We start from the raw sequence: 6,265 nt of genomic DNA, 5'->3' as shown, positions 1-6,265 counted from the left end.
GTTTATTCCTAAGTATTTAATTGATTTAGCTTCCCAGTTTTAATTAAATTATTTTAGTTTTTGATTTGTAGCGCAGTTAAACATAAGGATTTGAGTTTTAGATATGTTTAATTTGTATCCTGAATATTCACCAAATGGTTCCATAATTTGCATTAGCTTTGTAAAGGAGCTTACTGGGTCATTCAGCATGATCATGACGTCGTCTGCGAAAAGGCTAATAACATGTTTTTGTTGACTAATTTCTATTCCTGCTATTGCACTTTCCTGTCTGATCATTTGGGCTAATGGTTCTATATATAGAGCAAACAGGGTGCAGCCCTGTCTAGTTCCTCTTTCCAATGTAAATCTGTCTGTTAGTGAGCCGTTCACTTTAACTCGAGCTGTTGGTTTGTTATAAATAGACTTGATGCATTTCATTGTTTTATTACTGAATCCAAATGTCTTTAATGTTAGATATAAAAATTCCCAGTTGACCCTGTCAAATGCTTTTTCCGCATCGAGACTAATCAGTGCTGCTGGTATTTGATTTTTTTGTATTCTATGTATGATGTGTAACGTTCTTCTGATATTATCATGCGTCTGTCTACCTGAAACAAAGCCTGTTTGGTCCTCATCTATGAGGTCTGGTACTATTGTTTGTAGCCTGTTTGATAGTATCGTAGTGTAGAGCTTGTAATCAACAATAAGAATTGAGATTGGTCTATACTTTTGACAAAATTCTTTATCTTTTAGTGGTTTGGGGATAACTGTAATAATTGCTTCTTTCCATGAGGGGAGAGTATCCTCTTTTGACATGATCCAATTAAAGGCACCTAGTAGCAGTGGAGACAGCTCTTTTTCTAGTTTTTTGTACCACTCAGATGGGAATCCATCACTACCTGGAGCTTTGTTTGTTTTCAGTTTTCCGATTGCCTTATGGATTTCATCTATAGTTATCTTTGCTGTTATACGTTCATGTTGAACTTTACCTATAGAGGGCAGATCCAGTGAGTCTCGGAATGACTTTGTACGCATATGATTCGTTGTAGACGTTTGCATGCAAAGATCTTTGTAATAATTTCTAAAGATATTTTCAATTTCTTTGGGTTCATATTTAGGTTGATTTGTTTTCGGGTCATGTAGTTTGTTGACTGTGATTGCTGCCTGTTGCTTTCGTCATCGTCTTGCCAACAACTTTGTAGCTTTGGTGCCTAATTCATAATAATTTTGTTTAAAGTGGACCTATCATGGTATATTTAAATGATATATTGTAGGGCCATACCTATATAAGGCATATTTATACGTTTCTGTTTTCAAAATACCAAACAGATCATGCATTTTAGCCATGCCTCATTTTGCACTTTTTTTTTAGCTCTGCTCTGCAAGGGCTGATTCTGTGAGAACAGCACCATCTACAGGCCTGGCATATGTACTACAGCCTCTCCAGCGCTTTCGAACGGCAATGGCCGTGGCTGTCTCCTCCTGATTGGTGGAGTTGGCCCAATAGCCGTAGCGCCACTGTTCTGACGTCAGGACAGTGTTCAAATCTGGATCAGTTTTTATCAGATCCGTTGCAGTCCCTTTTTTTAGCGATTTGGGTATGGACGTACAAAAGTGCATTTTGCATGATAGGTCCCCTTTAAGATATCTTGCTTTTACAGTATCTCCATATCCTGATGTAGTAAGTTGTTCATTTGGTTTCTCACCTCTTTGATTTGTTATTGTGTTTTTCTATCACTTTTTTCTATATGTTTTTGTTCTAATTGTTTCAGGTCGGCTGTGAGATTATTATATTGAGTTTCTTTTACTTTTTTGAGGTTACTTGTAATAGAAATCAATTTTCCTCGTATTACTGCTTTGAATGCATCCCATGATACGGCTGGGTCTGTGTTGTCGTTATTGTTTTCCTCTAAGTATTTCTGTATTTCATCTTTGATTTGTTCAACAACCAATTTGTTATTCAATATGCCCACGTTCAATCTCCATAATGTGTCTCTCCGTCTGCACCCCAGTTTAATATTCAAGTAGATTGCACAATGATCAGACACGTCAGCCACTCCAATTTGACAGTCCTGTATTTTATCCCTATTTTCCTTCTGCATAAAAAAGTAATCAATCCGTGAGTATACTGAGTGTACTGCCGAGTAATAGCTGAAATCCTTTTTCTTTGGATTAAGGTCCCTCCATACATCAAAGAATCCCATTTCTTCCCAAGTGTTTTTCACCAGCTTTGTAATAGGTAATAATTATCTTACAGTTTGTTGTGTCCAGATCATAATCCATTATCAAATTGAGATCTCCCCCACTTATACATATCTGTTTCTACTGCAATCAGATCAAGCATGTTCACCAATGTTACTTTAGTTTAGTCAATGGTCCCTTTCACAATAATATATCGTCCCTCTCTATCTTTTATTTCTTTTTGGTACTGTAGGAACTTTCTCTTGTTCCTACAGTTAAGGTCATTTGAACACAAAGAGGTGGAGCTGAAGTTTCAAGGTGTGGCCATGGTCGCCCTCTCCTCCTATAAAGGATGTTAGTTCAGACCGTCTTCCCCACAGCAGCTTACTCCTCACACTCAGAGCCAAGAAGAAGAAGAAGAAGCTTTGGAGCATCCATCAGACATCTCTCTCCGACAGACAGGTAAAAGAAACAAGGGAGAAAACACGAGAAAAACTTGTACTTTACTCGAGTATTCTTAGTCTATGCTACTTTATACTTCTAGTCTACTACAATTAGAAGCCAATATTGTACTTTTTACTACATTTATTTGACAGCTCTTGTTTTTGGTTACTTACAAACATATATTTTGAAAGAGAGGACATTGTAGGAAAACAAATTAAATTCAATGTCACATTTATTTATTGAGCTGATGAACAATGTGAGTCAGGCAGCAATATGATGTTCTCTCTAAATGAATGTTATTAAAAACACAATAAATCACAATTTAGGGCGACAGGGTTACATGCCTTGCATGACCCTAAATATCGTCAGATATATTACACAGTGATCGTGCCAATTCAAAACTATTCTGCTTGATATTCCTCCTCAGTTAAAAAAAAGTTGTATGTCAATAGGGTTAAAACACAAAAGACTATTATTACTGTAATTTCCACATAAAGCCATTATTCAGTGTTTCTCTTTTCTGTTGCAGGTATTGTTCAGACTGACAGACAAAAATGAAGGTGAGGAATGTGTGGCTCTGATAGTTATTAGTTATTATTGTTTCATCTCTAGATAAATAATGTTTAATGTTGTTAGCTGTTTCTGTGGATTTATGATTGTTAATAATTAAGGCTCAGATAGAAGTGAAGTGCATTGTTACAGCAAGCAGCAGACAGGCTCGGTGTTATCACTAACCCAACTGACTGCGCCCAAGATCTTTATCTGTTGCAGGTAAACAATTACAAAACAAAAAGAGGGCTGAACAACATTTAAAAGTTAAAGTCCTAGTTGCATAAAACCACTGTTTTAACAACACTTCAGTTTATTTATCTTAACATCCACGACAGAAGCATTGTTATTCCATAGCAGGAGCTATAGAGTTAAGTGTGATTTTTATTGAGTTTTGTATATTTTTTAAAAAGTATTAAGGATAACAATTAAGAGACAGATGTGTTTCTTTTTCACTTGTCCTCTCTCATGTTTGAAACTCTGTCAATGACTTGATTTGTGTGCAGATGGCTGGCCTGTGTTGGATATCTGTGCTGCTGGCAGTCAGTCTGTCTATTGGAGACTGTGAGCCGATGGATATCGGTTACGTTAGAGATATTGCTGAACTCATCCAGAACAAGTGAGTCAATTTTATTTTAGTAGTAGAAAGTTATACGTTCTTAAATGCTTTCAGAACTAAGTATTGATGTAGGTATTGGATATAGTTGATTAGTCACCAAAAGTCTTTAAGATGAACACTGAACGTTGAGAAAAGTGTCTCCCCAACAAACAGGATTCAGTCTGATTATATTCACACAGTCACTGCATCCAGAGGACTAATCCAAATCATGATGATTTTGACCTTTAGTCTAGCATCATCTTTATGGGGACATTTGTGATTTTAAAGAAGTGAAATGTCTCGACAACTTCCTGTTACACTAAGGACTATTTCAACAGCCTCAGTTTTAGTTCATGTTAGGTGCTCATTAGTAAATGTCATAATGCTACAGGGTTTCCCACACATAGACTTTACTTGGGCAAAAGTATAATTTGAGAGCCATTTAGGTTAAAACATTTTGTATCCGTCCGCGAGCACGACGCCATCTGCGATCGATTAACTAGTGGACCACGATCCCTCGCTCTACCCCTGGCTCTGCTATCGCGTGAAGAGTCTGCTTTATGCGCTCCGCAGTAACTCTGCTGCTCGTCTCCGGCGAACAGATCATGAGCGTGCTTTGATTACCTAAATATCAAATGGAATATCAACAAGATATTTTTTTACTAAGGTGTTTTGTGTAAGACAACAGAACAATGTGACCTTAGAAAAGAAGGAACCAAGATATTGGGGATCAAAAATGTGTCCCCTCTTCTTCATGTCTCTTCTACATCAACATGTGTCCCCTCTTCTTCATGTCTCTTCTACATCAACATGTGTGCCCTCTTCTTCATGTCTCTTCTACATCAACATGTGTCCCCTCTTCTTCATGTCTCTTCTACATCAACATGTGTCCCCTCTTCTTCATGTCTCTTCTACATCAACATGTGTCCCCTCTTCTTCAAGTCTCTTCTACATCAACATGTGTCCTCTACTTCTTCATGTCTCTTCTACATCAACATGTGTCCCCTCTTCTTCATGTCTCTTCTACATCAACATGTGTCCCCTCTTCTTCATGTCTCTTCTACATCAACATGTGTCCCCTCTTCTTCAAGTCCCTTCTACATCAACATGTGTCCTCTACTTCTTCATGTCTCTTCTACATCAACATGTGTCCCCTCTTCTTCATGTCTCTTCTACATCAACATGTGTCCCCTCTTCTTCATGTCTCTTCTACATCAACATGTGTCCCCTCTTCTTCATGTCTCTTCTACATCACCATGTGTCCCCTCTTCTTCATGTCTCTTCTACATCAACATGTGTCCCCTCTTCTTCTAGTCTCTTCTACATCATGTGTCTCCTCTTCTTCATGTCTCTTCTACATCAGCATGTGCCCCCTCTTCTTCATGTCTCTTCTACATCAGCATGTGTCCCCTCTTCTTCATGTCTCTTCTACATCAGCATGTGCCCCCTCTTCTTCATGTCTCTTCTACATCAGCATGTGTCCCCTCTTCTTCATGTCTCTTCTACATCAGCATGTGCCCCCTCTTCTTCATGTCTCTTCTACATCAACATGTGTCCCCTCTTCTTCATGTCTCTTCTACATCAACATGTGTCCCCTCTTCTTCATGTCTCTTCTACATCAGCATGTGCCCCCTCTTCTTCATGTCTCTTCTACATCAGCATGTGTCCCCTCTTCTTCATGTCTCTTCTACATCACCATGTGTCCCCTCTTCTTCATGTCTCTTCTACATCACCATGTGTCCCCTCTTCTTCATGTCTCTTCTACATCACCATGTGTCCCCTCTTCTTCATGTCTCTTCTACATCACCATGTGTCCCCTCTTCTTCATGTCTCTTCTACATCAACATGTGTCCCCTCTTCTTCATGTCTCCTCTACATCACCATGTGTCCCCTCTTCCTCATGTCTCTTCTACATCAACATGTGTCCCCTCTTCTTCATGTCTCTTCTACATCACCATGTCTCCCCTCTTCTTCATGTCTCTTCTACATCACCATGTGTCCCCTCTTCCTCATAAATCTAATCGATAGATTAGAAAATTATAAAAGTAGGGTAGACATGTGGATATTATCCGGCTGAACAAAACGTGCATTTATCTAACAGGTACATTTCCCACAGATCTTATTTCCAGCTCTTTTCTAAAATTCTATGGAGAAACCTCATTGCTTTTTTGCAGCTTACTTCCAGGTTTTAGGACGCGTCACTGCAGCTCTCTCGTCTCCTCTTCAAGCACCACACTTTTCGCGGCACACGTACTTACAGCCAATCAGCTCTGAATGATGTGAGATGATGTATGGTGGGGATGGCAGCTCTGTGCCCCTTTGGTCTTTTTTTTTTTGCCACACACATTACATTGAAAAATACTCTGAGCATGCGCAGTGTAGTTTTTACAGTCACCGTTCACTTTGACAGTGAGTGGGAGGGGCACGATCAGGTTTTGTCTCACATGGCTCAAAACGGCACTGTAGACACTAATTAGAAGAACACAGACTAAAACAGCAATGTACAGACGAATC

General features: G+C 38.9%; 1 long non-coding RNA gene across 1 annotated transcript; it reads left to right on the top strand.

Annotated features, from left to right (window-relative positions):
• The first annotated feature begins 2,540 nt into the window (after positions 1-2,540).
• LOC117481836 lies at positions 2,541-3,761 on the top strand. Its single transcript, XR_004555812.1, has 3 exons — positions 2,541-2,622; positions 3,134-3,164; positions 3,660-3,761. It is a non-coding gene; the product is annotated as an uncharacterized LOC117481836 (long non-coding RNA).
• Positions 3,762-6,265: the final 2,504 nt, after the last annotated feature.

This window comes from Trematomus bernacchii, unplaced genomic scaffold, assembly GCF_902827165.1.
Source record: "Trematomus bernacchii unplaced genomic scaffold, fTreBer1.1, whole genome shotgun sequence".
NCBI classification, from domain to species: Eukaryota; Metazoa; Chordata; class Actinopteri; order Perciformes; family Nototheniidae; genus Trematomus; species Trematomus bernacchii.
This window is presented reverse-complemented; position numbering and strand designations above follow the sequence as displayed.